Source organism: Lepidochelys olivacea (genome assembly GCF_965140295.1).
Source record: "Lepidochelys olivacea isolate rLepOli2 genome assembly, chromosome: 14".
Lineage (NCBI taxonomy): Eukaryota > Metazoa > Chordata > Testudines > Cheloniidae > Lepidochelys > Lepidochelys olivacea.
The window spans coordinates 11131584-11139642 of record NC_140424.1 but is presented as its reverse complement, the minus strand read 5'-3'; the positions used below and the strand labels follow the sequence as shown (position 1 = coordinate 11139642).

At 44.2% G+C, this 8059-nt stretch overlaps 1 long non-coding RNA gene across 1 annotated transcript in view; it reads left to right on the top strand.

The window, feature by feature from the left end:
- The first annotated feature begins 397 nt into the window (after window positions 1–397).
- Window positions 398–8059, top strand: part of LOC311531128 — a 36562-nt gene continuing 28900 nt past the window's right edge. The window contains exon 1 of the long non-coding RNA XR_014714144.1: window positions 398–477. This is a non-coding gene — a long non-coding RNA (uncharacterized lncRNA). The remainder of the gene's footprint in view (window positions 478–8059) is intronic.

Below are 8059 nucleotides of genomic sequence, written 5' to 3'. Positions count from 1 at the left end.
AGGGGAGCTATGATAGAGATCCATAAAATCATGAATGGTGTGGAGAAAGTGAATAGGGAAATGTTATTTACCCCTTCACATAACACAAAAACCAGGGGTCACCCAATGAAATTAGTAGGCAGCAGGTTTAAAACAAATATAAGGAAGTACTTCTTCACACAATGCATAGTCAACCTGTGGAACTCATTGCTAGAGGATGTTCCAAAGGCCAAAAATATAACTAGGTTTAAAAAAAAGTAGATAAATTCATGGAAGATAGGTCCATCAATGGATATTAGCCAAGATGGTCAGGGACGCAACCCCAGGCTCTGGACATCCCTAAACCTCTGACTGCTGGAAGCTGGAACTGGACATCAGGCGGTAGATCACTCAATAATTGCCCTGTTCTGTTCATTGCAGCTGAAGCACCCGGCACTTGCCACTCTCAGAAGACAGGACACTGGCGGGCTAGATGAACCATTGTTCTGACCCAGTATGGTAATTTATATGTTCTTTATTCTTAACTTCAGTTAAGTGCTGTGATGCCTGGAGATGTGGGCAGCATTTTGGTGTTCAAAGCACATTGAACAACAATGGGCAGAGGGAAACTTTTGGCCAAAGACTGAGACAAACAGAACTATTATGAAAAAGACTGTTTTTAAGTTCCCTGTTGAGAAAATAGACTCGTGGTTTTTCATCTCTTGTCCATAAGACTCGCACTTAGTAAACTGCCAGAAACTAAACTGATTTACCTCAGAAGGCTGAGATGCAGCATCAGTGCTCCCAAGGTTAGATCTGAGGTTCTACCCTGAGAACCAAAGTATTTTAAATCTGGTATATAGCCTGTTAAAACATTACGGCTAGAGCACTGTTCCAGACTTTGCTGGGTCACGTACCACCTACTTAAATAATGATTGTGAAGTGAATCGGTAAAACATCAGACTCATATAGCACCAGTCGTACATGTATCACAGTCTGGGAGGCCCTCTGTAGGAAGTCCATTTTTCTCACAGTGACAGCCATGGGAGTAGCAGGTGGCATCAGAGTATGTATCTTCTTAACAGTCCTAAAAACCCCTTAGTAAGAGTGAATCAATTTGTCATTAGTTTTAACTGCTGGAAGATCCCAGACCACTATTCCAAGGGCTACTTTGGAAAATTCATTTTTCTTGTAATCAGGTTGTAATCTCATGGTCTCGTTCCTAAATCACTGTGTACTAGATGACTAGCACATCCCAGAACTCTCAAAAAATGGCCTTCATGATTTAGCCACCTTGCAACACTGGAAAGAAGAAATGAAGTTTGTAGTGGCAGCAAGTTCTGTCGTGGCAGTGGATTTATTACATGAAAATGAACTCCACAAAAATGCTAGTTTCTTATATGACTCACACACCAAAACCATGTTACTTTTAAAAAGTCATTGTTAACAGGTCCCTCTAGTAGCTTTGATTGGCATCTACTCAGCAGAAAGATGATCCCCCCCAAAAAAATCCTGGAGGAATTGTAGGTAATAAAATACATCCTCCTTTTTGGCAGCATCATTACCACATACAAAAAAGCAGTAATTTACCTCAACTGCTGCTCTTCCTAGGAATGAGGTCACTGTTCGGAATAAGTTGGATAACTTTGCCTCTCCTTGTAAGACTGCTACTGAGTTGGCCTGAGAAATACTTTGTATGATAAAGTATTTTGAAATCAAGATGCTGTATTTCACTCTCAGGCCTAATGAGTCTTTGAACACCAGCCAGTAAAAAAGTAGGGATTTGCTACCTCTTTATCACAGCTCCAGGTATGTTTTTCCCCCTCCTCCTCCTCCCTCCTCCCCCCCCCCCCCCGCCCGCAAAGCCCAGTCCACTCCGCAGCCAAGTGCATCTTAGAATCATGTTTGTAAACTACCTTCAGATGTGGTTGGGGCTGGCTTGTTTTTCTTGCTCTAGAGTGATAGGGTGTTAACTGTCAAAGGCAGGCATTATGCTGCCTAGAGAAGTGTACCGAATCCCATACATTGTCTTTGTCTGCAAAGAGAGAGAGTTCTCCAGTTGACTTCAATGAGCACTCTGTGACTCTTCTGCTCCCAGAGCCCTAGATTTATTATTATTTAACTTCTATATTTCAGTAGCACCTAAATTCAAAAATGGGTTGTGTCCCATTGTGCTAGGTACTTAAAACATAATAAACGGCCCCTCCCACAAAATGTTTAGAGCCTAAAAGATAAGGCATAACTGGTCGATGAATGGGCCACGGTTGAGAGAGGGACCCAGTCAATAGCAGCGATCATAATTTGCCACGGGTCTACACATCATGAGGTTGCAGCTTCCTGTATGTGTCCTGGTGGAGGTGAATGTTGAGAGACTTGAAGGATGTTGACTGGGAGCTTTTCCTAGTTGTAAAGGGTGTCATAAATAGGAGGGTCACTTGGTGGCCCTTTAAGAAGAATGGTTTCAGAGTAGCAGCCATGTTAGTCTGTATTGGCAAAAAGAAAAGGAGTACTTGTGGCACCTTAGGGATTAACCAATTTATTTGAGCATAAGCTTTCGTGAGCTACAGCTCACTTCATCGGATGCATTCACTTTAAGAGAAGTAAACCTCAGCCCTGCCTGTGACACAGTTAGTTCACTCCCTGGTGGTAAGATGCAGTAAGGTCATGTAACTTGACTTCTTCGGGAAAGATAAGAGGCCTTGGGGGAGAGTAAGATGTTCTCTTTCCAGGGGAAAAAGTTGTCTTGGTGGGGAAAGAGGGGAGAAAAGGAAGCCCTATAGTTGCTGCTCAGCAAAAGAGCAGGGAGTGACCCAACAGAGCCCGGGGGGATTGATGGGGAGAGACGGAAAAGAACCTGGGAAGGGCTGAAAACTGAGCCAGAGGGCTTTATAAGAGAGTCTGAGTGAAAGAGAGACCAGACTCTCAGGACAGAGCAGCTGGGCCCCACTTGCAACTGAGATGTAGACTCTGTGGATTTCGTATGTTTGTCTCTTTGGACTGGTATATCTCGGAGGGGGTGGACTTTCGTTATATAATTTAGCCAGCCCTCGAGATCCAGCTGGGGAATGGGGTCTGGGGCTTGCCCCACTCCGGTGCTCCAGCCAGGAACCAGGATCGGGGGCTGCACCACAGAGCTCCCAGACGCAGCAGCATGGCTCCCGTCCAGGGCTCCAGACGGGGAGCAGGGTCGGGGACTGCTCCATGCAGCTCCCGGAAGCAGTGGTATAGCCCCCCTCCTGCACCTATACATTGGGGCAGCCAGGGGGCTCCACTCTGCACGCTGCCCCCATCCCAAATGCCGCCCCCGCAGCACCCATTGGCTGGGAACCAGAGCCAATGGGGGCTGTAGGGGTGGTGCTTGTGGACAGTGTAGCGTGCAGAGCTGCCTGGCCGCGCCTCTGCGTCGGAACCGGAGAAGGAACATGCCGCTGCTTCCAGGAGCCACTTGAGGTAAGTGCCGCTCAGATCCTGCACCCCTGAGCCTCCCCCTGTGCCCCAACCCCCTGCCCCAACCCTGAGCCCCCTCCCATCCTCTGAACCCCTCAGTCCCAGCCCGGAGCACTCTCCTACACCTCAAATTCCTCGTCCCCAAACCCACCCTATAGCCTGTACCCCCAACCAGAGCCCTCACCCCCTCCAGCACCCGAACCCCAATTTTGTGAGTATTCATGGCCCACTGTACAATTTCTATTCCTAGATGTGGTCCTCGGGCCAAAAAGTTTGCCCTCCCCATTTGAATTTTACCTTGGTTCCTTCCATTTTATATCGCTTAGCCGTTGAATCTGATCCATTTGATGCTGTGACTGTCTCCGGCCCACAGAGATGAAAACAAGTGAGCAGCAGCAGGAACAGAACAAAAAAGAGGCCAAAGCAAAAAACAGGGCTTCGTAGTTCTTGTTGCTTCATTTTACTCATATTTAAGTCAAAATGGATACAGAAAAAACTAGAGATAGGCCTGCCCCGAACCCTGGATGCGGCTCTCATTTATGGCTAAGTGTCTATCATGGGCCTTTGAATAACAGTTCCTGAATTTTGGCCTGTTCAGAATCTAGATATGAGACTGAATGTTGCACCTCACACACATCTGGCTAAACGTTAAGTGATTTTGATGCATACAAGCAGATGATGTCCATGTGTCGGTTTTCCTGGAGCATGCTGCAGTCACCAAAATCCTTCTATCCTATTCCCTTGGTCTTTCTCTGTAAGTGACTCCACGGACAGGAAGGAAAACAGGGTGAATTCATTGGGAAAGAAATACTCTGGGGTCCCATAGGATAATGTGGTGACCTCCCAACTAATCCATGCATCTCTATAGAGAAGAGTTTTTGGCAAGTTCACCATGACAACAGGTGGGGTGGGCGGTTGGAATTTTCTGAAGTATTTCTAAGACTAAATGACTTAAGAACATGAATCCTGTGTTCCTAAATGCTTGGAAGTGATCGTGCTGGTGTTGTCTGGCTACAGGGCAACATCGTCATGGATCCACTTATCCTAGTGAGCAAGTGAATGTTTAGCTGTTAAAGTTCTGCAAAATAGCTGCCTGCTTATAATTCCTTTCTAAAGAGATTGGACTCGAAGCAGTGTCGTAGTCAGCAGATAAAAATGCAGTGTTCATAAGAAAAATGAACTTGTATGAATTATGCAGTACTGAATGGTGGCTGCCTTAATGGTTTTTATCTGTGTGATTAAAAACTGGCAGAGATGCTATAATTAACTGTGCTTAGTGAGCAGCCAATCGCTATCTGGTGGAGGGCAGCTACAATGGGTCTTGTTGGCATTAAGGATTTGATTTTTTTTTAAATAACTTTTTTAAAGGAAAAGTTATTCTTCAGTTTATTGCCCTCTCTGTTCAGTACCACTTGCCCCCTGATGCTGGGGAAATGAAGGGGACCATCAGATGTCAGAAGCTGGGATTGGGTGACCGGGCATGGATCACTTGATGATAACTTGTCTGTTCACTCCCTTTGGGGCACCTGGCATTGGCCACTGTCAGAGGACGGGACACTGGGCTGGATGGACCTTTGGTCTAACCCAGTCTGGCCGTTCTTATGTTCTTATTGGAATGAAACAGTTGGTAGCTCATAGCTTCACCACTTGGGTGGTAAACTCTGCCAGCTTTTCCTCTCCAGGAGCTAGAATTGAATAGAATGAGGTGGGAGTTTTGTGGTTGTTATGGGGTGTTTTTTGGTCCATGTTTGTTTGTTTACCAGTGAGATAGAATGCACTAAACAATGGACCAATGGGACAGTGTGCTAAACAGTGGCCTAATGAGAGCATAAGTGGCCAGCTCTTCAGGTGGTGTAAGTGGGTGCAGAAGACCCACTGATTTCTGTGTCACTGGAAATTGTAACGTCAGTGCAGCTATACCCATTTATGGTAGTTGAGGCTCGCACCCAGCATACTCTGTGCCAATGCTCCCTGAAGTCAGATAGCACAAACATCACAGAGTGATTATAAATAATTATTTCCAAAAGGCCAAAGACCTTATTAGTAGCAAGGATCCTTAGCTTATTGATTCTATTACTGCTCCTGATGGCGTCACTGTATATTACTCTATTTGACGACCTTCAAAGTCATTAATGAAAAAGCTTCAAATGCAGGAAAGCAGTTACTCAGATCTCAGCAATGTTGGCTGTACCAACTTTGGACAGCAGCATGGTGTCCAAATTGAATTGTATTTACTTTTCTTGACCCATGCATGGGCTTACAATGCAGTGAAATTCTTTTCTTTCATGGAGATTGCAAATGTACTGATGACCAACAGCACTCCAGAGATGCCTTTGATGAGCTGCATAGACTGACTGGAGCTTCAGCAGAAATAGCTGAACACTGGCGAATGTGTATACATCTGACTCTCCTAAGTGTAGATTCATATGGTTGGTAATCTGTGAATCTTGGCAAAATGGATTGCTCAGACTTTTGCATTTCATTTATCTGCCCGACTGGGCAAAAAAAAAAATCTGGCGCAAACCAGAACAGATTACCATCCTTAACACCACATCAAATGACCTTAGAATTAAAATTAACAAAATGAATGAAATCAAGAACTGATCATTAGTCTTCAGACTGATTTTTCCAAATAAGGACCATCTGAACATTAACATAGTTAGTACATTTCTTGTGAGCCCATTAACACAAGGTACTTTCGCATACTGAATTTCCTTCATTTAATTACAACAAGCTTTTCAAATACTCACTATCTTTAACTGGGGCTAGCTTTTCAAAGAGTTCAGTTTCCATTTCAGCACCTAGAATCCGGTCACTTCGGTGCTTAGCACCCAGCAACTCTCATTGTTTTCATTCCCAAATTGCTCTTGCTTCATTAGACAGAACGGCATGGTTTTGTCCTAGACCCGTTGATATTGCCAGGAAGCTCACAGGGCCAGCTTTTCAAGGGTTTAGCCCTGCCTACTGAAATGGGAGAATCACACATTTTCCCCACTCATTTTCAGTGAGCAACGCTGCTTGGATTGTTGATGGCATTTTCTGCACCCACGCGTCTCCTGTCTCTGGAAGAGTAAGTAAGCATTGATGGTGTCACTCAAAATGAACTTCTGCTGCACACCCCAACCTATTTCTGTAGCAAAGGTCAGAATTGTTATCTATCAAGAGAGAGCAGAAGAGTGGAATAATGAGTTGCCTCAATGCAATGGCCTTTTTACCTTCAGAATGGGCTTCTTCATCAAACAGAGCAGGCACTGACTGAAAATCATTTGGGGCTGTATTCTGTAAAGGTCAGAGTCTGAAATACTAGAAGATAATTTCACCCTAGTTTATAGAGTTGACTCTCTCTACCATGGAAACCAACTAACACCACTTGTTTGGCTGCCTGGCTCCTTTAGCATTCCAGGTGGTGATGGGAACGGGGAAAGCCTAACTGGTGCTGTCACTGAACTAAATTAATCAAGAAAATGTAGGTAACAATAAGGATGCAAACAGAGTCAGGGATGGTTTCCCCTAGTGGGGAAGTTGTCATCGCGTAGAATAGTTTTTCTCAAGGCAAGCAAACTGCATCCTGGAAGTTCTAGTGGTGATGTCTTTATTGTCAAAGTGGAGGCATGTCACAGAATGACCATTGGTTGCACATCTTTCCATGTCTTGCCTTCCGGATGAGGATCAGTTGCCTTCTCTCCCTCTTGGCCTCTAGTTTAAGTAAACTTCCTTTCTGCTTCTAGTTCCAAGGCATTACTGTTTGCACTCACCATTCAGGTAATGGCATTTCTTCAGGCTACAGAGCTAAGTTCTGCCACTTGACGCATGTCTACAATTCCTGCTGACACCAATGGGAGTTGCAGATTACAGATATGTCTCACAGCATTCTGTTAGCCAGTAATGTTAGCAGTCTTTCCTTTGTTCATCAGCTGAAGTCAAACACTCAGCAGCTTTGTCACATGGAAGTGGGACAAACGCAGGAACGTAAAATCAGTATGCTCCATTAAACTGTTTAAAAATAAATTACAGTGAGTGGTGTATGAAGCCATCAGGACGTAACACTGCAACTTTATCTGCATTGGAAGGGCTCCTTTGACCTCTTACTATACAAATTTGTATCAGACTTTGGGTAAATGAGGTGTTACATCTTTTTTCCCCCACTTCTGTTTCTTCTACAGATGAGTGAATGTCAGGTTGTGGTCAATGGTATAAAAAATCTGCTGATAAATTTAGTAAAACCACCATAGACACAAAAGGCCCAATTTTCCTCTCTCTGACACCAGATTTATACTGGTGTGACTCCGCTGACTTCAGTAGTTACTCTTGACTTGCACTGGTGTGAGAAGTACAAGCACACTTCTCTCTGTTCATAATTCAAGAAATAAAGTTCAGGCTGTTACTCTGAAACCTGTGAAATTATTAATAAGCTTGAGGACAAATGGGAGCTTTTCCGTGGGCTTTTGATCCGGGCCGAATTGCTGCATAGATGGAAACTCCAAAGGATTCTCAAACCTTAACTCAGAATCTTTTTATTTTTTTTTTAATGCATTGGAAAGGAGACTGACTGGCATTCGAAAGCTTGTGCATCTGCTTTCAATGAACTTTCTTGTGAACAAAATGTAATACACATATATTCTATGAAAACAAATGCTGTTAAATGAATTCACTT